The following is a 21,995-nucleotide window of genomic DNA, read 5'->3' as shown; positions in this document are numbered from 1 at the left end:
GAATTTTTATTTCCCCCTAAGAAGGGAAATTGGATTTCAGTGTCCTAAAACCTTACCTCAGTTTAATCTGATTGGATTTTTTAAAATGTAAATGTCTTGTTCTTCCTCTTGTTCTTGTCATTAATACATGCTATTTCTGTTGATAAAAAAAAAAAAAAAAAGAAAACAGTGCAAGTGTTAGCAAAAGGAAATGCACTTAATATGAAGAAACAAGTAAAACAGTCTGGGAAAGGCAGGGGTGAACAGGTTTAATAAGTGGCCCAGTTTTAAGACTTCAGTTCTGCCACAGCACTGCGATGTCACCGCAGAAAAATACCTTAAACGTAATGACAACAAACTTAATCTTCAGTGGGACTTTCAGATGTTGTTCAACCAAGTCACCAGTTTAGGGGACTGAGAGTGAACTGTAAATAGCACTTAAGTTCCCAGAGTGTAATTCAGGTCCAGGAGAGAGATTCAAACAAGCTGGCCCTAATCCATCTGTGTCAACATGCAGTTAAGCTGTGGAATTCCTTATCACGGGGTGTTTCAGATGCTGAAAGTTTACATGATTTCAAAAGGCAACTAAACAAATTCATGTAAGAAAAATACACTGAGAATTATTGTATGTAAGACAAGTAACTGTTTCAAAAAGTCAATGAGGCACAAATGGTTGAATGCTGGATGAATATTCTTGAGTAGCATCACTTACACCCCTCCCTAGGCATCCTCTTTTTGACCTTTTTGAGAATAGGACTCTGAGCTGGATGGACCTGTGGCGTGACCGAGTCAGATTACTCTCATGTTCTTATGCATCAAAATATCCGAGATAGCATATGCACATATGTTTTCTGATGGAAGCTCCCCAGCACATGTAGCTCACTGAAAGTGCACGTGTCCAGAAGTGTGGCTGCTCACTTGAGATGATTAAGTGACTATTTTCCACTTAGCTCCATTTGAGAATTATTAACAAAATATTCTTAATTCTCTGTTTGCTCAGAGAGCATGTAACACTTTTGGATAGGTTTGAGTTCACTACCTGTAGGCACCTTCCCTGAAGAAACTGGTTGATACCTACTTCTTTTACAATGGCCTAAAGATTAGAGTATATACAAGGGCTGTGACACCAGGAATTTGGTCAAGCCCCACCAGGTTGGACAACATAGTTTCCACCCCTCTCAAAGAGCATGACAGTAGGAAGTCCCTGTTGTGTAGGATATTCAGAGCTGTTTTTTTTCCTTTGAGTTGAAAGCTGTGATCCCAGGAGCACAGACTCAGGCAGGCAGGGAGACCCGGCAGGACCATGGCTCTCTTGCAAGGCAATTAGAGTACCTAGGCAAAATTCAGGGATGCGAATTTGCCCCCAGCCCACTAGGGACATGCACTTCATTGACAAGGAAGAGAGTAAATGTAACAAGAAGTCTAGACAGCAAACTCTTCTCTCTTCTGTATGCTTCCCTACATTTAGCTCAAGGAAAGCACAAATGGAAACCAAATCCTTCTTTGCTGAATACTTTTTCTTATGAAGATAATAATTTCCTCTTTAGAACATATGTTTTGAAAGAATTCTCACATTGCTGCTTCAAGGAAGTCAAGAATGGTCTTTGTTTCCCCAAGGTTGGTACCATTTAAGAAGCAATGGGAGGGAAGGGGATAGGAGACAGAGAGAGGACAGCTAATAATGACATGGCAATCTACATTTCCCTGGGGAAGACAAATAAGAGTTAACCACAGCAAATGGAAGATTAAACTCTGAACAATATTTGCTTAAACCTAGAGTAATTTCTAGCTACTACAGCTTGATTTCCAAGCAAACAGTTTGTTGCCAAATTAGAAGTTTGTATCAAATGGCCTTAATGTGATCACAACTTAGTTCTTGCTAGAGGTATTTTAAGATATTCATGTTTGCAATAATTACTAAGCTTATTTTTTATGGCTAATCACAGCTGCTTTGAAATGTAAGTAATAACTTCTGTATATTTTATTTCTGCTATGAACAACTATTTCAACCACAACTTTCACAAAGCTTTGCTACACTCATTAGCTGTGGAGGTGCTAGGGCAAAATGCTACAAACCCAGACAGGTCTAAGCCTTCTCTTGCTCGAATTTCAAACAGCTAAAAAAGCCTTTTAAACAAAAGGCCTGTTTCAACATCATTCCATTCCTGTTAGTTTGCACTAAGAAGAGATTTAATATTGTTTGGAATAGATGTTAGTTTACACTGTTTTGTTTCTCTCTTTAAGTCCTGACATTCATATATGTGTACAATCATCCACGTGTATATGGTTGAGGACAAATACAGGTACATGGAATTTAGCCTATATGAATTGTACCTATTTTTCATATACACCAAAAAGTATTTCTTTACCTACTCTTTTATTTTCCAGGCCATGCATGCAACCGTCTTTTGTGTTTCTTTCATAAATATTTATATATGTGCATGTATGCACGTGTACAGATGAAATCCTAGTTACCATCCTATTTATTTGCCTATTTATTATTGTCAATACATATGCAGAGAAAGAAATAAATTAATGTTGTCATGCTGTGATGTAGTTTCAAATTTATACCAGAATTAGTTGAAAATGGCTGTGCTACTCACAAGTGGGTAATCGGTCACGGATGATGGTTTGCAAGTGAAGAATGTGTATCATCCCAGAGCAGCTCCAAGAAATGAAACAAATCCTATTTGAGGGATAGTTTAGAGAGTTTTCAAACAATTACAAGGGTAATTTTTGCATCTTTCCTATAAACAAACCAGAAGAAATTTTGACAATTATCTGTGCACTTCAAGGTTCAGATAACCTCTGGGTTCCTCCTAATTCATCTATGATGGATGGCAGAAAAATTCTAATGGAAGAGTTTTATCTAGTACAGAACTGAGGCCTGATGTGAAGCTTGTTCAAGTCAAGCACGATCTTCTGAAAAAAACCCAAACCAAAACAGGTCTTTTGTGGAACTATTTGGACCCAGTGTTGCAAAAAGTAAATTAAAAAGAATATTTTTCAACAAAATTATATTACAGCTTTTACATTATCTTCAGATTGGTACTAAAAGCACATCCTCCAGTAAAGAACAGACTTTGTGTCAGAGATCTCTGCCATCAGGTGACACCAGCAATTAAGTTTTTTTGTTGAGCTTCCTCATGTGGGTTCTGTTGTCTTAATACATATTTCATGCCTTTTTTTCTTCAGGATAGTGTTTTATGATATCTATTCTATATAACAGCTGAATACATAAAGTCATAAAAGCATGTAAAGTACTTTTTCATAACTGTAGCAATGATAAAGAGGGAAGAGATCAATTAATCTTGCAAGCGGACTTTGGAGACACAATGATAAACATGTTATCAACCTTCCAAAACCATCCTTTGGCATATAGAGAAAAAATAAATCAATTACCAAATGTTTTCATACAACAATACTTTTCATTTTATGCAGTTTTCAATCAGTCTATAACTGTACCAGCAGCTAACCTGCCATTTGGCAGTTGTGGATGAGTTAATAATTCAGATACCCTTGTGAACTGCAAGCCAGATACAGCAATTTTGCCACTTAAGGATGTTTGGTGGAATAAATTCTTGATATGATTATAAATTGGGACACATGGAAACCAGGTCTGCAGATAGCCTGCAATTCTCAGGAGGAGCATTGGAAATAGAGGTCAGAATCCCTTACAAGCAGTCCTTCCAGGCATTGCAACGTTGTCTTGAAGGTAAAATAGGGTGACTGTTGCTGGAGATCAATTGGATTGAAAAAATAGTGGATTTTTGTCATATTTCTAACAGAATATTGAGCTTAATTTGTTTTTGGCATAAATAATTTAGATTATCTCAAGAGTGAAGATAAAATTTCAGGAATTTTCCTTTTTTCATAAAATGCTTCTCTTAGCTGCAGGTCTGCACTTGGACCCCATTTAATTTTTTATTTGGTTTAATATTACATTAGAGCATACAGACTAGCCAAAACATGGCCTCACTCACATCTGGCAAATAACTGAGCCAAATAATGAACCTGCAAACACTCTTTGTTGGAGCTTCCTTTTCAAGTATGGGAAAGGTGATGGACTTGTTTGATGAAAAAAATTCCCACATGTTTGCGAACAGAGAAATTACAAGACAAATGGATTTTAATGAAGAAATTTCCTTTAGATAATAACTGGTCCTCATAATTACTTGCAGGATTACAAATGTCTCTTCCTGAGAAAGCATTTGAAGAGGGACAACATTCGGGGGTCCCCTGAGGTGTCCTAGCATTGCTTTTTTCTGATCTGTTTTCCATTTCTGGTCTTCTGTTTATCAGTGCTTTCTCAATCCTTTTGTTTGGTGGAAGAGAAACAACGAATGGGTTGAAAATCATCCACTGCAGACTTTCCTTCTGTAGAAGAGGTTAGTAAAGTGAAGCCTGCAGAGTCTTTGTAAACAGGCTACATACTTATAAGTTGTGGCCATTTTGTTAAAGGTAATGAGGAATTTCATTGAAAAGAATTTTGTTCTTGGTTTCCCTTTGCTCCCCAGAAACAAACTTTTGAGAACCCCTTTTCTCTATAGTTTTTAGATATTCTTTATTTTTTACTTCTCACCACTTCTACTTCACTCTTCATTTTATTAGCATGTCTTCCTCCCTACCAAGTCCATATGTCTTTGAACTCACCAGGATTTCATTAGTTTAACCAATGCAAATTCAGCACATCATCTTTTAAGGTACCATTTTTTTTACTTTTGTGGCACTGCTAGCTGTCTTACTGTCATATAAAACTCTGGGCCAGTAACTGCATACATGCCAGGCTGATAGGTGACTATAAGCAAGGCTTTCTCAAAATATATTTTCCCTTCATAAAATAGATTCTACAGTAAAGCTGGGTTTGTGTGGAGACAGGAGAAAAGAGGGAACAGGGAAAAAGAAAGTTTGATGACAGAAGGACATTTCACTCATAATGCAATAACTGTCTCAGGACTGGTTTTACACATTGTTCCTTCTAGTCAACATTTCAATAAGACTAAATTATTTTCAGAAAATGTTCTGTACTTTGGAAGATAATGCTGCCTGCAGGTATAATATTAATTCTTTCATACTTTCTGCATACCTCCCCCATTCCTTTCTGACAGCCTGGTTTCAAGTTTCCCAAACTTCCACAGATTCTTTCTGACTTATATTTTTGGATCCTACCTCCTTATTTCTGTATTTTTGGATTGAAAAAGATATAATTCATGGTAAATGCAAGAAGTTGGGAGCAGCACAAGAATCTCAAAAATGGAACAGTATCTTCACCAGGTTGGTGCTAATTCTGACCACATTCTGTTCATAAATCATTAGGGAACCTCATCTTTTTCTTAATATTATTCTACAGAAAATTCTGCCAGTAAATTGCTTCACTCCTTAGACTTTGGGCCAATAGGAGTAACAAATCACGTACTGTGAAAGTTCAGATTACCTTCAAACGTCACCGTGGAAAGTTTTGTTAACTACTGAAAAACTGTTAACTACACTTAAAGACATGGTCCTCAGGGCCAGTACAGGACATTTTACCAACCAGTGAGAAGAATGCAAAAGTTGATTTTTTTCCTGGATGTCATTGGGGTAAATCTTTACATACAGGCCTGCCTCTGACCACACACTGGGAGTGGCATAGTTTACAGAACCAGTTTAGATTTGTGGTGAAGAATATCTTCTCCCTCAAATCCTGCCAAGAGACATATGTGCAGATAACAGAGACAAGTAGGAGAGCTCTAAGTAGATGTAGAGACAAAAAGGAAGCAAAATGCCTTTATGGGAATGGCCTTTGCCTCGAGCAGGTCTCGGAGGATCTGACTTTGCTGTGGGTGGGATCCTTCAGAGCTTCTCACAGGGCAACTGAAACCTACCGAAGTCTTTTCTGAAATGAAGTTTGCCCTGCCCTGATCACAACAGTTACCCTGTGAAAAAGTCTGTGCAGTCTGGGAAGGCTGCATTCCACTATTGTGGATTTCATAAGCCCTATAAAAGCTGACATGCGGATTTAGGAACCCTAAATGTTTGCATAAACGTCTTTTAGCGACTAAATAATTGCCCCCTGAAGCACCCCAAAAGAAGCCAAAGGAAACAGAAATCACCATCTACAAAAGATTAAAACAAATTTCTGGTTTCTCAGCCAAGCCATTTTGCAGTTACTATAAGCCAAAAAAAATGTTAGGAAAATTTTCAAGAGGTGAAACCGCTTCCTTTTTTGAGCCCTCATGTCTCCCAAACATCTTGTTGAATTTACCTCAAACTTTCCATTAAACTTCTACTTTGGCAGAATAACACACTTATGAAATTTCAAGCAGATTGGTTTGGTCTGGCAAAAGGCAAAGAGGTAAAATCCTAACCTGGAGTGGAAACCTAACTTCTAACTTATCTGTGGAGAGAATATAAAATGAGAAGTCCACCAAAGTGAACCAAGAGTATTGGGTTGTGTATGCAATGCTTATTTCTGAGCAGTAGCATCTAGTGCCATTTAGACTGCTGTCAGAGCATAAATCCAAAGCTTCGCTTAGATCGCTCCTCGGCATTTTGCACTACCAGTTGGAACAAGCATTTCAGGAAAAAAATATACCATCATTCACTTTTTTAGTGCTGATGGCAGAAGGAGGTGATGACCCCCGTGATTTGCATGTTCTCACAGAAATCTGATTATTCTTAAAGGTTATTCATATGTTTTATTCCCAGATTCAAGTAGCACCCTCTACTGGCCAGTCCACATTGATCTACTGCCACTGACAACAAAAAGACATCTTGCCTTAAGTAAAATGTCTGTATAATGATCTATACTGGAAAATTGGAGAGTGAGAGATTAGTGTAGAAATGTTGAGGTGAGCGTAAGAAACAAAAATGCATAGACGCACTGGGAAAAACTATATGCTGTGTTGTGGGGTTTGACTCTACGAATTTTGATGGAGTTTGGCTATTTGACACCAAGACAGTTTGGCCACAACTTTGTGGTTAGCTTCATGTTTAGATTTCAACAGAAGCTGAGAGCCTGAGCAGGAAACCATGTGTTTCTTTCGTTGGCACAGATATTTTCTCTCCAGACCAGTGAAGGTATACAACTTTTTTAGAAATCTTTGGAAAATCAGCTCATGGTCCCCTCCAAGGTAATGCAAGAGATGCATATATTGATTCTGCAGCACAAGAAGAGATTGCATACTGAAGTGCTGTGGTTTTGGAGGCTTATGCACAGACGATGTTCAGCACACGCACGTACGTCAAGCAGGCATACTAGACAGATTGCCCTTCCTTTCACTCTGCTCCAGAGCCCTTAGTGGGTTCTCTCAAGGTTGAGAGAAATTTGGCTGTTACTGCTTTAACCTCCGTAAATGCCTAATGTCATTTACTCACACGTCCTGGCAAAAACTTCAGTCTGATCTCTCCCAGTTGTTCTCTCTCTCTCTCTCTCTCTCCCCCCGCCCCCCCAGGAAGTTTCATCTAAGTGCCTATTTTGTTCTTGGTTTTCCATCTGCTTTTCCATCCCTTCCCAGGAGTCCTGCGACACAACCAACCAGAAGCATTACACAAAAACCTAAAGACAGTTTGTTAGAGAAGGAGCAGTGTTTGGCACAGCAGCGCAGGAATGACCTGATGATGTGGCACTTGGCTGAGAAGTCACTTTTCTGAGAGCCAGCTCTGAACAGCACTGAAATCAGTGAGGGTCTTCCCATCAATCTCAGTCAGCTTGGATCAGGCCTACGGTGCACATCTGGATGCAGTTTGTTCAAATGTGCCTGCACTATCCCACCTTTTATCCAGTATCACTTTTTGAAGGGGTTAAGGAAAGCCTCAGCCTTACATCTGATGCTCCACTGTTTCATGATTCTTTTCCAGTAATGAAATTAATATGTGACTTTCTCATCTATATAATTTATTGTTGCTGCAGATTTAGATTTATATTTTTTCTTTGATGCAGTATATTAACCTCAAAGAATGTGCAACCACTTGTCTCAAGTGCATGAGTTGGTTTTGTTGGTTTGGTTTTGTTTTTTAAGTAGGAATCTACAATTTTGCCCGGGCCTGATACACTAGCTCACAATATGGTTTACTACTCTACTATATTGGTAGAAGAGTCGCCATTATCTGAGAATAAAGCATATCCGGGGGAAGTGAACTCCTTGGCATAACTGATAAAGAGAAATTTAATAGAAAAATCTAACTTAAAATATTTCTAAAAATCATAGCAGGAGTTAGTCTGTATTTGGTAAACTCCAGTGCTTCATTTCTTGCTTGTTTCATATGGAAAACCATGCAATTATTTTAAAAAGTTCATGTATTCAATCGTTTCTGTGAGAAGATTTTGTTCTCACTAGTGCACAGTTATAGGTGACAGGAGGAGCAGAAGTACAATGTATTTGCTTTTCATAGCTGGAAATTCCTCAGATTTCAAAGCTGGAACCACTTAGAAGTGGCTACTCAAATGTGTCATGGAAGAGATAAGAACTTCTCTGTTTGCCTTAAAAATGTGGCCCATGAGTAATGTCAAAACACTTTTATTTTGCTGAAATATAACCTGATTCTGTAATTTTAGCTTTACTTAGGAAAGTTGGTTTGTTGAAGAATTCACACAAGCCTATTTTCAGTTGTTACAGAAATGGGTTGGAATACATCTTAAAATAAGGTACAATTTCATCCTTATGTAGAAGATTTTAATAACCCTCACGGTGGAATCAAGTTATATTTTTGTATTTTAAATGCAATACTGACATGTTTTTCAAGGCAGACATTACATATAATTTTGTATTATCCTTTGATGATAGTACACACTGGTGAAGAATTTTCAAGAGTATATAGACTTGGCATACCAAGAAGGAAGATTTAGAATATGATTGCTTTGAGTTGGAAACATTTCAAATCGTGAGGTTTTTCTATATTTGCAATCGGAAATTGGCAGGAACTCTTCACAGAACTATTGGATTGGACACTTAACATGCTCTTACCTGTAAAAAAATCAGATTGTGCTTGTAATATGCTAGCTATCCATCCAGAATACTTGTGAAACAGAATTGTCCCCAATATTCCCATATAATTTTTTTCCCCTGGACTTTTGTATGTATTTTGGCATGTACCGTAACTTGCAAGTTATTTTATTTAAAGCTATGCAGAGGAAGGAGTGTTGTAGTTTGTGTTATGATTTCAAAGTTTTTATTTCTTGTAAAACAAAGCAGCCCTTTTTGACTTTGGTATCATTAATGAAGGGAAATTCTGAAGAAAATACTCCACATTTTTGAAACATCCAATACATGCTATTTTTTTGAAACGTGACAATTTCAATCTTTAATATTTTTGTACTATAATAATGTATAAAATCAATATTAAAGGAAATTTTGAAAAGAAAATTTTTATTTATTACCTCCCCAAACTTAATGAATATGATTGTGTATTTGTCAGTTATTTTCCTAGATTTTCCTTTCAGGGGAAATTTCTGCTCTCCTCTGCACAATCTCTGGACACATTTTCAATGGGAGAAATACAAATGGATTTTGGAAAAGCAGATATAAAACTTCGTTCCTATAAAACTGGAGGAGACACTTCCATTGAATAGAATGGTAGGGAAGTTATGGTCAGAAGGTCAGGAAGCCTTGAGGACAGACCCTGAAGATAAAGGCTGAAAAACTGGAAGAGAGATGAATATTTAAAACACATAAGTCCTGGACACAAGAAGGAGATGGTGATATAACTATCTGACAGGTGAGTGAATTGAAAAACATGGCTAATAATTTAAAAAATCTGTGATTAATAAATCAGCACAGAAGGGGCATGTTCACATGGAGTCAGCTGTGTGAGCTGCCCTACCTGTAAGCTCTGACACATGTCCTGTGAAGAATCACGTGTGTCCTTGGCATGGACCTGACCAGATACACAGCAGCACAGAGCTCATCATTGCTTGGCATGAGAAATGGTCACTTTTTTCAGCATCAAGCTTGTTCCCTGACTTTGTCCCTCTTGCTTCCAAATATTAGACTACCTCAGAAGATGGTGTTTCTATTATGCTTATCACTTTAACAGAAGGAGAGATAGTCCAGGCTGGATGTGTGGGTGGAGGACCATGCAGTCACAGACTACTTCACTTTCATGTGACTAAGGGTATTTAGTGTCCCTTGGAACTCTCCTTGAGAATCCCTCACAACTTTCAACCCATTCATCCCTAAACTTATTGCTCCAGAGGCTGGGAGTCCAATGAGTGGAGATTTGGGAAGTCCATCTCTGAAAATGCAGTGCCCAGCAAATAATGAAAACAATGGTGAGAGGAGGACTGTTCTTGGGGACTAATATCTGTACAGGGATGATCAGAGGTTCCACATACCGCTGAAGATGACTGCCAAGGCCTCAGTGCTTTCAGTGGGGAGGTGGATGGTGTCCTATGGGCAGGGGTTCACCCTGCAGGAATAGTTTGAGAATGCTTAGCACAAAGCAGCAAAAACAAGTCATCAAATGGCGTAGGTGAGCTCTTCGTATGGGCAGAGTTTTATATGCTGGTTGAGTCAGCTGTTCTAGCTGATTACTTTTAAAGAGAGGGGCAGGCACTGAGTCACGTTTGTGCAGCTGAATTCATTGCAGAACAAGTTGCCTTAGGCACCCTCTGTGCATTGTCAGCCTTTTTTGCACCCTACTCAAAGAACAGATGGATCAGTGTTTTCCAAGGTTGCAGCTAACGTGCTAAATACGCTAAGGACCCATAGCTTATTAGTAAGGAAATTAGGGATCATAAAATGCAACAAAAGAGCTAGTGTTCAGCAAGCCAGCAACTTCAGCAGCTCAATGTTAATATTATGAACGGTATCGAGGCACTCAATGAAAACATAACAACTGTTACTGTAGATACTTTACCATCCAAGATCTTGATCTAAAATAATCCCTGATACTTTAAAAAATCTTAATTAAAATTGCCATGCAGGTCTGATATGTAAGAAGAAGATACATAACTGCACTTGGTTGATATGAAAGGGGTAACCAGCTGGCACTCTTAGTGCAATTGGATACAGGCTGCAAAAGCAAGACATAACAAACTTAACATTCAACCTTCAAAATTCAGGGCTAATTTTCCCAAATTGCAACTTGCACCTGCAGATCCTCCTCACAGTTGCCAGAACATGCCACTGCTTTTATGTTCCTGTATTCTTTATACATATAATTTTCAAATTATGGATCTTGCTAATCCGCAAATACTGCCGTAGACAAAGCAGATAGGTGCAATAACTAATGCAACAGCGATTGCTCACATACAAAGCAAAGGGATTTTTAAAAAATCCAAATGATTTAACATCCATTAGGAAATGCAGTAAGGAGAATGGCAAAGTAAGGCTTAACTGCAGAGCAAAATTTCAGGATGGGGAAGGTTCATCATTTGTCTGGCATCTGCAGGGAACAGCTGTCTGCAAAAGCCCTCTTGTCTCTACAACCAGGAAGGAAGTGCTCCTCAGGGATCTTGGCCAGATGTAGAAAAACAACGAAGAAAAGACAGGGGAAGGCAGCTGCTCACCATTCAGCAGCTGAGGTGAGAAATCCACAACATGAGCTAAAAATGAGGGTTCTCCTGGGAGAAGGCAGTCAAGTGTCCAGCCAGGACACTCTTGCTTCTCTGCCACCACGTTTATGTCCATGACATAGGGAAGGAGACGGTGTAACATGGGAGATTCCAGACAGACAAATCGTAGTGGAAATAGATCACTAGCTGCTCAACACATTTTACAGGTATGAATTGTGTCAGGAGAGTACTTTTACTCAAGGCTGTAAGTGCAGAGGATGCCCAGTGGTGCCTGTGTGTGACTGGAGCACCCCAGTAGAGATACATTCCCCTTTGCTGCTCAGTAAATGTGCACCTGGCTATACTACCCTGACATCAGAAGTCACTGTAGGAGTATAGCTGTAAGCGTGCTAAGACCATTTTGGTGCTTATGTTGGGATGATAGTATTAGTATAAAATTGGTCAAAGTCACCTTTTCAGAAAATACTTTCCTATAACATAATAACTCTTACCAGGCACTGCATAAGCCTGTTTTTTCATGAGTCTGCATAGAAACTTCCTCAATAACTACATGGATTCCAGACTGATTTTATGAATTGTTGGTGCTATTTGGATATCTGACAGCCTTTCAAAATATTTACAATACAACAGGAGGTCTGCTGGGTACACATGTGTGGGAATATACTTGGGGAAACCCAGCTGCAAATGAAAATGGAGTTGCAGAAGGCTGTAGCTTAGCACAGGTTAAGGGCACAGGTAAGCACATGGTCTCCTGGGGCTGACAAAATGGCTCCCAGTAACCCAGCAAAGTATTGGGAGTACTGTAAAGGTAACTCAAGTATGTCTGCTTGTGATGCAATCATAGCTCTGCCTGCAATGTAGACATGCCTTTGCAGTGACTGCTTCCTACTCTTAAGCTAAAAAGCTGAAGAGTGGCGTCTGCAAGTCTGTCTGTGGGAAGGAGAGAGAGAGGGACTCATTAAGTGTTATTATCTTGTGAATAGACTTGGTCAGACAAAACAATAGGATAGCTGAAGCTTAGGGGAAAGCTCCTCTGTGACGCATTGGGGTCTACATCATTAGCATTTCTTCAGAGACAGAGCCAAAGAAAAATGTTCTGGTAGAGCCCTTTGAAAACAGAAAGGCCAAAGAGGTGAATGCAAGGACACACTTGGGAACAGGAAATATGGACATAAGGCAGGAAGGGGAAGTGCTGCTCTTCCAGCAGGGAAATGCTTCTATCAAATTATTTGTGACTGAAGAACCAGAGAAGGAATCAGGTATTTGGACATCTACAATAAAGACTGAAAAAGAGCAAAGTAGAAAATGAAGGATATCCCCCAGCTGCTCAAAAATGTAAGAAAGTCAAGACAGGGAAATATGTATCATTTCACTTGGACCCATGTATTTCCCATGCTAACTAAAATAAAAGAATCCTTGGGATTTCCCTGTGTCTATGTATCTTCAAATATTCCATGGACTTAAAGAGTGAATGGAAAATGTGGCACGCCAAAAAGACTGGAGCTGTAGGATGAGGTGCAGTGGAGAGTCAAGATGTGTGGGCCTATGGGTGGTACTGGGCTGAGGTTAACCTCTGCTTTAATTTGCAAGATGAGTAAGAGAGAGGAAAAATTGTCTGATAAAGAGCTCAAAGATAACGTTTGCTGCTTAGACCAAGGGGTGCTGAAGATCATCACACTGATACTATGGGAGGTCTTTGGCATACAAAATATGATGTTTTGTCAGAGTATAGTCATGGGAGCTCAATGAAAGCACAATAAAATTTCAATAATAGTACTATTAAAACCTACTCATAAAGGTAACAAAAAAACCCAACAAAACACTATATACAACAAACTGAAAAAAAAAAATCCTCCCCCAAAAACAATATTCACAACAAATTTCAAAATAAGAAAACAGAATTACAAAACATAGGAAACATAGATACTTGCCTTAACTATTGTTAGCATTCAGTCTGTATTTGTTGTTTTTGACACACTAGCAGTTTCTGAAAGAGGAAATAGGAAAGATACTAAAATGCACTGCCTAATTTCAGAAGTGAAGGCATATTAGGAAGACAAAGGCCACTGTATTAGTGTGTATTAGTTTATCACATTCAGGCTCTCCTCTTGTGTCTCTCATTTATATCACTGTCTTATGACAGCTGAGAGACTGAGGCTGCCTGGAGACAAAATCTTCACTACTGTCATCCTCCTCATCAGATCTTCTGCCTCTCAAGGTATGGAGCAGATCATCTTGAGTGCCATCATGCAGCACATACAGGACAACCAGGTGATAGGGCACAGTCAGCATGGGTTTATGAAAGGCAGGTCCTCCTTGACTAACCTGATCTCCTTCTACGACAAGGTGACCCACTTACTGGATGAGGGAAAGGCTGTGGATGTTGTCTACCTAGGCTTTAGTAAGGCCTTTGACACCATTTCCCACAGCATTCTCCTGGAGAAACTGGCTGCTCATGGCTTGAACAGGCGTACTCTTCGCTGGGTAAAAACTGGCTGGATGGCTGGGTCCAAAGAGTTGTGGTGAATGGAGTTAAATCTAGTTGGCGGGCCAGTCACAAGTGGTGTTCCCCAGAGCTCAGTATTGGGGCCAGTTCTGTTTAATATCTTTATCAATGATCTGGATGAGGGGATCGAGTGCACCCTCAGTAAGTTTGCAGACTTACTTGCCCTCAGTAAGTTGGCTGGGAGTGTTGATCTGGTGGAGGGTAGGAAGGCTCTACAGAGGGGTTTGGACAGGCTGGATCAATGGGCCGGGGCCAACTGTATGAGGTTCAACAAGGCTCAGTGCCGGGTCCTGCACTTGGGTCACAACAACCCCAGGCAATGCTGAAGGCTTGGGGAAGAGCGGCTGGAGAGCTGCCCAGCAGAAAAGGACCTGGGTGTGCTGGTTGACAGCCAGCTGAATATGAGCCAGCAGTGTGCCCAGGTGGCCAAGAAGGACAATAGCATCCTGGCCTGTATCAAGAACAGTGTGGCCAGCAGGACCAGGGAGGTGATAGTGCCCCTGTACTCGGCACTGGTGAGGCCGCACCTCGAGTACTGTGTTCAGTTTTGGGCCCCTCACTACAAGAAGGACATCGAGGTGCTGGAGCGTGTCCAGAAAAGGGCAACAAAGCTGGTGAAGGGTCCAGAGCACAAGTTTTATGAGGAGCAGCTAAGGGAACTGGGGTTGTTTAGCCTGGAAAAAGGAGGCTCGGGGAGACCTTATTGCTCTCTACAACTACCTGAAAGGAGGTTGTAGTGCGGTGAGGGTTGGTCTGTTCTGCCAAGTAGCAAGTGATATATAGGACAAGAGGAAATGGCCTCAAGTTGCACCAGGGCAGGTTTAGATTGGATATTAGGAAAAGTTTCTTCACCAAAAGGGTTGTCAAGCATTGGAACAGGCTGCCCAGGGAAGTGGTTGAGTCCCCATCCCTGGAGGTATTTAAAAGACAGGTAGACATGGTGCTTAGGGACATGGTTTAGTGGTGGACTTGGCAGTGTTAGGTTAACAGTTGGACTTGATAATCTTAAAGGTCTTTTCCAACCTAAACAATTCTATGATTCTATGATCCTACCCACAAGTACTGCTGAAGGACATTGCACCAGCACAGGCAAAAATAAAGGCTTTGTAATGAAACGGCAGAAGACTGTTTGGGAAAATAAGGTGGCCATCTAGCATACTAAAGAGGAAGGAGGAAGGAAAAAGAGAATGCACACTGGTAAGAAGGACAGTTGAGGGACATGGCTTTTCATCCCCAGGCGGGTTTGAGGGAAGAAATCTCTTATCACACTGCCAGTGAGCCCTGTCTGTGCAGCCTTTGAGAACAGGACTCTGCTTTCAGCCAACTGAAGTGGACAGAGGGACCCTGTTCACTCCATTGCTATTGAGGATGATGTGTGCAATGCATTACAGCAGAGCAAGGGGAATAGGCACATATCAAGTATTCGGGTTGGTTATCAGCAAGACTGTAGTGCCACGGTTCAACAGGTGATTTTACTACACAAAGAAGTGAAATAGCTTTAGCTCTTCTACTTAGACAATAGAGCAAGGCCTCCTAAAATAGCAATAGTTTCAGGCACTTTGTATAAACATGCCATTTGTCAAAATCCTGTTTGGTTCACAGAGGTGATTGATGACTGTGCTATTTTGTGCTAAATATGAAAACTTTCTGGAACATTCCTTGTTGATGACCTTGAACTTCATTCCTTGCAAGGCCAGCTGAGGCCGCAGAAGTGTAAAGAGCATGTTCTTAGGCTGTTATTGACACCTGCTTCTAGATAAACCTCTGCTTCTAAATAAACATTTGCTTTTTGCAAATGGGCAAAAAGGCCATCTCTGTGCTTAGAGCACTTTGGAAAATCAATTGTCTGAAAGCCAACTGTAATTTCAGTTAATTCTGGTTTACGTTCAGAAAATCTTTAGCCGTGTCTGAGCCACTTGGTTATACATTTTGAAGAACAGGAAAAGTCACCTGAATACTTGTTGCTGCATCACAGATCCTTTACCTGTATCCTGAAATAGTAATACAATGCTTGAAAGAAAAACTTTTCCTCTGCTGCTGTATCCACAGCTTGGCTGGGGACAGCTGACAACAGCAGCATGTGTAAAGCCAGAGGACCTTCTGTTAGATATATTTGGTGGGCTAAAGTAAGTATTTTGAGTGGAAAGAGAGAAAGAGGGAGAGGGAAATATTTCAAACCCCTTTGGGCACCTCTTTTTTTTTTTCTGCTCTATAATGCTTTATAGCATGGTACATTGTAATGGCAAAGTAGCACTGAAGCAACACTGGTTCTTGGGTGTTACCGGCAAGAGAAGCAGGAGAAGGTCCATGAAGCAGAATGAATGCACTCATTTTGCTGGCACTGGTTCCTGCTTGTTTAACATATTTTCATGTAAATAATTTATTATCTGGCATTTCCTCACAAGCCTTCACAGGCTTAAAACCTCTGAATGGGCTGAAGCGTTACATGCCCCATTGGTACCAAGCAGGCAGTTCACAAGGCCTCCTGCATCTGTTTTTCGACATAACTGCAAGGATCCAAGCACTTAGGTCTTTATTATGGGTTGCAATATAATTAGAATGATGCAGTGACATTAATGTCAATGGAAAATAAATGAGATGGGTGCTCTTTGTAGTATCATTACTGGTAGTATCATTACTGATTCTCAAGGCTGCTTCTTGGTAAGAAGATCATTAAAAATTTGTTAAAAAGCTCATTTACAAAACAGATGGAAAATCCACACACCTCACAAGGTCAACTTCTCTAGTTGACGTTAATGGCGTGTACTGTGACAATTTACATTACTGTGCTATTCAGAATGGATTAAATGATCAATTTCTGTTATACCAATGGTGTTATGTCTAATTTGCTACACATAGCACTGAAAAATGACCACATGTGCCATGACTTTGATTAAGTAGGATTCTGCTTATTTCTAATGAACAAATGAAACTGAAATAAAATCACAGGAAATAGTGCTTCAGTTAATCCAATTTTCATTCAGGCCTGAAAATCTCCTCAGACACTGAACAAAGCTCCACTCACCATATTCTTTTTATCTGCTATCCTGAAATGTATACAGTTTTCTCATTCTTTCTAATGGAGCATATGGTTAAATCTGGCCTTTGGGTACTTTAAAGAGTCAGTTCTCTGGGCAAATATTTCCAAGGAAGTAGGCAAAAAGCAGCTTCTCTCAAAACTTTACTTCTAAATCCAAATGGATCACAAAGAGAAAATCTGCCTTCATCACAAGTAGAAAAAATATTCGATGCTATATTTTCAGCCTAAACAAAGTAATGTTCCAAACACAAAACTGGACAGTAATGTGAGAGAAACGGAACCATTCCAACAACAGAGCAATTGGCCAGGTATCATCTGCCTGCTGTATATCCCTCCAACATTATGTCACACCTGGGCTATTAAAAAATGACCACACCAACATGAGAGATTTAGCAGTGACTACTCTGGCTGTGTTTCCACATTTCTTTATAGTCTCTCTGGATCATATTTTTCTTCCTAGAATGGAAATGATGGAGAAGAAAATGTTGCAGTGACTTAGTCCGCGTAGAGCCTGGACTTACTCTCATGCACCACAGCTACAGGGATCAGAGAACCTTTCTGCCCATTGTTGGCCAACAGAAGCTGTTAGTGATTTGCTCAAAGTAAGCTTTGTGCTCTTATTTGGCTGTGTCTGGACAGCCGAATACTTTGCTGCTATCCAAGGAATGTGCAGCGAATGTCAGTGATGTAGTCACAGGAAAGCATTGGTTCTTGAGCATAGGCTTAACACAACCAGTGCAAAGTGTAGAAGAAATGAGGCAGGGGACCTCCCCTGAGCAGAGTGTTTACTATGGAGCCTACTTAACTTCCTCCAAGAGAATAAAAAAAGGACCAAAGTTATTTAAAATCTCACCGATTAAAAAGACAGCTAATATTCAGTTTGAAAGCCACAGGAGGGACTTAGTTAAGGTGCAGTTTAGGCATATAAACACATATGAAACTTTTGTACACTCCAAGAATTACAGGCAGAAGAAGCAGCGCTACCTCCTGTTCTCCACTAGCAAATGGAACTGTCTTTGGATAAAGATTTATGAGCTGTCTTGAGTAACTGTATTAGCTGTGGACGGGTGTTTAGAATAAGCAAAAATGACAACCCAAGAGGTCAATATGAAAAAAAATAAAATAACACCAGCATATTTTGGAAAGGAAAAGAATATCCAGACAAAAGTTCAGTTACTGTGAATCCCAGTGGAGTTATGCCCACTTATAAAAATGACCCGTCATTTAGTGACACATCTTTGATGGCATCTGAGGGAGAAAAGTCAGTTATTAGTATAGTAAACCACAACCAATCATACAAAAGACCAGGCAACTTTCTCACAAAGAATTGAACAGATGTAAATAATTTGAGCCAGATAATGAACATTGCCCCTATTTATCAGTTGTGCAAGCAAAAACACAGGAAAGATAATTGAGTTGCCCACAGTCACGCAAGAAAGATTAAATATGGCAGTTCTTTTCTAGGTGAAGGGTGGAGGCTACAGACCAGAAAGTGAGGTACTTCGTGTTAGATACAATCCTAACATTGCAGTAGCTTTGCTTTTAACTCAGCAATACATTTGGCATATTGTCTCTCCTATACATCAAGTGCAGGAAGACAATATGAACAGTTTCTAACTCTACCTCATAAACTTCCCTGAACAGGCACTGGAGTTACAATAACATCTTTGTTGGCAAACATTTCCAGGCACTGTAAATCTGTCTGACTCTACAGGAGAGATGGCTGATGTGCAAATCTCTAAGTCACTGTTGTTAAAAAACAGAGCCCCTGTTCATCCATCTTGGGCCTTATTTTATAGCACACCATATAAATGAGAACTTAAAATAGTTCTTTATCCTTTCAAAGTGCACAGTCACTGGAAAGGATAACACAACAAGTTTAGCCTCGGGAACCTGAATCAGCTGAGAAAAGAGCAACTGAGGGACACATCTATGTTTGCCTTCCCCTATCCAGAGGTAGCCTATGCAGCCCATGTCCATGTCAGTGCGCTTTTACTCACTTAAGAAATTAAATCTGTTCATACAAATGTTCACCAGCCTGAGTCAAGGAGTTACAATCCTTATCACTGAGCACCAGGGAAGCAGTGCAGTATTGTACAGGAATGTTCCCAAGGAATGCAATAACATGAGCTGGAATGATCTGGCTTGTTACCACATGAGGCTGTGGAGAGAAAAACAGCTATTCTTCCCTGCCTATAAGCACACAGGAGGATATGCGTTTATCCTTTGTTATCCGTGCTGTAAGTATGCATTTATTAATAATTGCACAAAGACTTTTTTATGCATGGTTTTGACAGCATCTTTGACACTAGGGCTAGATTGAGAGGACTTCCACCTTATGAAGAGGTTTAAGGTTTTGAAGGATTTTACCAAATGCAAACAAACACAGTTTGTTTTAACTAGTGACCTGGAAATGGAAAGAAAAATATCAGAGAGTTGGGGCTATCAGCTACTATAAAACCTTTCTATTCCTCACTCTCCAGTAATATTCTGGACCTGAAAAACTTTCCAGGTGAGACATTCACCACAATCTAGATATTTCCGTAAAGCTTGATGAGTTGAACAAAATGGGATTTTTCAGGGGAAAAAAAGTTTGATTTTTTTTTTCCCCCAGCAGCTCTACTGCAGAGCCATATTTAGAAATGCTTGATCGTAAGGTGTTTGGATTTGGCAGGGAATGGCTATGATGCACTTTCCCCAGGGCCTGGGAAAAAGAAGCAGGCTGCAAAGACAGCTTTCACAAGTTGCTTTGAAAGGCAGTGTATAATTATAGAGGCTGGCAATGAAAGACAGAGCAGCCTCCAGGGATACCCCTTTCCCATTCTGCCACTTACAGGGATTCTTGACTTTGCAGTCAAGTTCTGTCGTGTCCCGAGTAAGAAGCTCGGTCAGCAGTGGGTGAAACAGCTTGCATCATCTTTCTTCAACTTCAGCTAAACTATTAAAAGGAGGCAGGTCTAAGCTTTTTTTTTTTTTTTTTTTTTTTGTGACAGCCCTGTGACTCATGAATATCACAGAAAGGAGAAACCAATAAAAAGTGATTTCTACGCTTTAGCTTTTGAGCTTCCCTTTTAAGGATCACGTAAGGTAGAGTGTTCACAGCTTTTGGTAATAGTGCTATTATAATTAATTATTATTATTACTATAACAACCTTGTATTTAGGGCACCTTGCATCCATTCTAAGAATAGGCTTAAGTATACAGCAGATCTGTGTGACGATGCCTAAAATCTCTGTGCTTTTAAAAGCTCAACGCTAGGGCCACCTGCAGAGCTTCCTGAGAAATGTACGCTGCTTCCAAAGATTGTTTTCAAAACCAATATTGGCTTCCCACAGCCAGGGCCTGTTCTGCTGAATGCAAGTAACTGCTTGTACCAGCGTCTTGTCTCCCTTTGTGCTGCGCACCCCTGCAGTATTTCTGGTTGCAGAGCAGGGAGGGAAGCGCTACGGAGCTTTCACAAACTGCATTTTTGCCTGTCAGCAGCACCCTCCTCCCTAAAGTTTACATCAAATCCAGTGCCAAGTTTGTGGCTTAAACCCAACTCTGTACTGAGCTTGCAAAAAAACTTACCAAAAAAATTTAATCGCCCCTACTTCCCTCTCCCCTATGCTAACTATTTCAGAGACAGATATTATATATTACATTCTCTTTAAAACATTTTTAAAAAAGCACATCTGTGGGATGGAAGTGGCATGAGGAACGAAGAAAGAAATGGGCCAGGAAATGTCAAAGCAAAGGCGAATGCAGTGCAGTTTAAAAAGACTTTTCTATTTGTTATTTTTATTGCCATTTCCAAATTAAACCTGAAACTGTTCAGCTGAAATGTATGCCGATACGTGGCCATCAGTTTTGTATATGTTATTAGTTCTGATCCCAGTAAAGTCCATTTCCATTAGTGGTATAATAGACAGCACTAGCTGGAAATAAAGAGTGCTCCCAAATCCACTCCTCCTGGTTCTTCTTTCTGGAGTGCAGGACGCTGCAAAAGGCCCTCCAGAATTTAACTGTGCTGCACATGGAAATGAATACAGCTGAATGGAAGCGGAGTTTCTGTCACATTTATTCATTTCAGCACCTGTTTACTTTCCAAACTGGGACAAAAGGTCAAAGCACGTTGTAGAACAGAAATTATAACACATTTTGATTCAGAAATACTCAGCTAATTTGTTTCACCATTTTTCAAATGAGAAGCATTTTGATATTCTGCTAACTACTTGAATTTACCTAAGTTAAATTATTTTGTTTCAGTTTTCCAGAACCTTTTTTTTTTTTTCCTGGAGAATTAAACCCTTTCCATGAAAATCCAGATCTCTGGAAACTTATTTTCCTATTCTGAAAAGAATTTCTGAACAGCTCAAGAAAAAACTCATACTGTGATATAGTATTCTGTCAAATTCTTCTTACATTGTGCTGTGTATCTTTCACATACCATGTATATCCTTCATGTGTCTGTGAGGGATTCTTACTAATATTGCTTGTTTCTTCCCCCTGGTCAATATTAGAAGTTCATTATTAGTGAATGTGTTGGAATTCTGCACAGCTGTGAGCACAAGATCCTGCAGTCATGAACAGTCATGAACAACTGGGACAGGACTTTCCAATGTCACTATTGCTCTCTATTACAGAAGGAAAGGGAGAAATGGAAGCTGCTCAGCAGGTTCTCCTTCTGGTAAGCAAAGTGGAACAGAAACTGTCATGCACGAGGTTTTACTCCAGCTAGTAGGTAAAAGTACAGTTTCCCCTTCAAATAATATCAAATTACACAATTTGACTATAACTACCCAAATTCTGATAGGGATATTTTTTTAGAAGAACTTATGCAAAAAAGTAGATTCAATGGTTAAAAAGTTGAAAGGATAAATCTGAATGTGATTTAGTCTCTCAGTGTCTGTCCATTGACCTGAATATCACTCTATTTTAGACCAGTGTCAAGTGAGGAAAAAAAAAAACAGTTTTCTGTAAAAGAATCCCGAGAC

The sequence above is a fragment of the Platalea leucorodia genome (genome assembly GCF_965183815.1).
Source record: "Platalea leucorodia genome assembly, chromosome: 3".
Lineage (NCBI taxonomy): Eukaryota > Metazoa > Chordata > Aves > Pelecaniformes > Threskiornithidae > Platalea > Platalea leucorodia.
Note: the sequence above shows the minus strand (reverse complement) of the source record.